The 2,696-nt window shown below is 49.0% G+C and overlaps 1 protein-coding gene across 2 annotated transcripts in view; it reads right to left on the minus strand.

Annotated features, from left to right (window-relative positions):
* Window positions 1-2,696, minus strand: part of LOC103277421 (tripartite motif-containing protein 44) — a 59,526-nt gene that overhangs the window by 22,176 nt on the left and 34,654 nt on the right. The window lies entirely within an intron of this gene.

Raw genomic sequence — 2,696 nt, forward strand, 5'->3', positions numbered from 1 at the left:
CAAGTTGCCCAGGCGGGTCTCGAACCCGCGGGCTCAGGCAATCCACTCACCTCAGCCTCCCAAGGCACAGGATTACAGGCTGAGCCACAGAGCCCGGCAACGATTACTGTTAATTAGCAGAGTAGCTACACAACAAAATTCAGGGCAAGAAATAGACATGGCAGAAAGCACTGTATTCGGTCCCCTCACATCAAAGAGCTTGGGCGATCAAAACAGAAAAGAAGGAAGGAGTGAGACACCAGTTGGTGAACATGGAGGAAGAGCAACCTAAGACAGGGGTGGCTCACAGGACAGCTGTGCTTCATCCCCACTGTGGGATGGGCAGAAGCCTGTTTCTCCCGGACAGCGTGGAAGCGGGCGTGTGGCGAGAGCCTGGCCAGGAAGACACAGGCAGGGGAGCCATGGGCATGCTCAGGGTCTTGGCGATACTTCCCTCCTGTCCCTGGTGTGAGAACCCACATTTCATTTCTGTCTCCCTACACATCAGAGCCCCATTTAATACTGTCAGTAGTACAGACACCTTTGGAACAGACTCTTACCTGACTTTCTCTAATGGTAGAGTGTGCATCACAAATGAGAGAAATCTCAGAGCAAAGGCAACCCGCACGGAAGGGTAAACTGGAATCAATCGAGCCAAGGGGTCGCTCAATACAAATAAACTGAATGGAAGCAACAGGGATGAATTCAAAGGTTAAAAGAAAACGTGACCCAGCTCCCCTACTTTTGCCAAATGGAGCGTGCTCTTCAAGTGCTTACTGTACCAAAAAGGGTCTGTCAAATCGCAGCCCAGCCCCCACCCTGCTGACACCATGGCAGCCGACCCCAGGGAAACAGCCTTGCATGGAGGTGGCTGAAACTCCATGCGTCTCTACTGCCAAGATGGCAAAAGCCACCTGCGGCCACACTCCACAGCCAGCACCGCTCACGGAACAGCCTCTCTGAAAGCCACTCTCTTCATAAGATCCCTATGCTCTATCCACGTGACTCTGGCACGGGACCAAAAAGATGAGATAGGGCCTTCCCAAGACTTAGGTCCACAGCTGCTCCGGGCAGCTTCTTGTGACCTCTGCAGGGGCATTTTCCTTCTCAGGGTCTCGTCTGAACTCTCTTTCTGGGAAAGAAAGTCTAGGGCTCTACCTGGCCTGAATTTTAAGGCACTAGAAGCAATCTTGGGAGAAGAGGTGCCCGGTTATGCGCTCTGCTGTCCCCCGGACCCTGTCTGCCTCAGTCACCATCAGGTACTGGGTATAGCAAGTGCCACACACACAGCAGGGCAAAGATACATTTTAAGTGGACAAAAGGGAGGGAGGGGGAAGGAAGGAGGCAGGGCACAGAACCACAACGCAGAAGGAGCCTGCTTCTGAAAAGGGCTGGGGACAGGCTGGCAGGGCTCCTGAGGTTCCGAGGTCAAAAGCCGGGGACCACAGCTTCAGCCATGGGAGACAATGGGAGGATCAGCCCCTGCAACTCTGGAGTGGAGTTTTCAAGGGAAGGGGGAATCAGGAGATGTGGAGTAACACTGGCACAAAAAAAGGGGCTCAGATGTGGGGAAAGAGAAGGAAAAGGAGAAGAAACTATTTGTTGATTTGTAAAAACAGTAACAACAAAAACAAAGGCCCAATCCTGGCTCCAGTAAGGTGACAATTCAATTAGCCTTTTTAAATGAGAAGCTTGAGCTAGATTAGTGGTTTTCAAACTGAATTCTGAGGAACCCTGGGTCTCTGAACCCTGGGTCTCTGCAGAAGTCCCTCAGGGTTTACTGTGAGGAAGAGGAAACGTTCACCAAGGTATGTGGCTCCAACTTTAACCAGAGAGGTTCTACTTGAAGTCCATTTGAAAAAGGGTGCTTCTGCTCAAATTAAAGTGTGAATGGCTGTGACCTGGATGATCATTCCCATACTTCACGTCCTTCACAGCCCACGGTCCTATGTCATTTGCTGTCATTACTTTAAAGGACCTGATAGACACTGCATGTTACATAGTATAAATACCCACCCCCTGACAGTGCTGGGCACGGTGGCATCTCCTGGAGCCTCTTCTCACTGCTTGAGCAGAGGCACAGGAAATCCAAGTACCAGTGTCCAGGCTCACCACAAGGCCGAGGCAGTAATAATATGCACTCTTAGGTTTTATCCAATTTATTTATTTTTTTTTTTAGAAAGCAAGATTTATTGAGAGAACAGAAAAACTCCCACAGTGGGAGGGGACCTGAAGGGGCTGCCCAGTTTTATTCAATTTAAAAGCGCATGTTATTTCTGTTCCAAACACAAAGGAACTTTTTTTTTTTTCCTAAAAAAGTTGTGTATACCTATGCCCTGGGAATCATTATATAAATGTCCTGAGTCAGATACAAAGACGTTATAGGTCAGAAGTACAGAATTACAGAATACTGGATCTAGAGCCCACTCAAAAAAAAAGCAATCTAATTCCAATCAAGAAAGAACAATGCAAATATTTATCTAGCCAGGCCACCCGGATAGTCTACTTATCATTCAAGTGTAGGTTAAGAAGGCATCTGAATGTGCTAAAGAATACAGCAAGGCTACTGTCATTACGTTACAGGCAGGAAATGATACAGATGGGAGGGAGAGGGGAATCTTAAAAAATAGGACCCTTGAGCCAGGCTTGGTGGCTCAGCCTGTAATCCCGCGCCTTTGGGAGGCTGAGGTGAGTGGATTGCCTGAGCCTGCGGGTTC

This window comes from Carlito syrichta, unplaced genomic scaffold, assembly GCF_000164805.1.
Source record: "Carlito syrichta isolate Samal-C Ts95f unplaced genomic scaffold, Tarsius_syrichta-2.0.1 Scaffold317705, whole genome shotgun sequence".
In the NCBI taxonomy this organism is placed as follows: domain Eukaryota; kingdom Metazoa; phylum Chordata; class Mammalia; order Primates; family Tarsiidae; genus Carlito; species Carlito syrichta.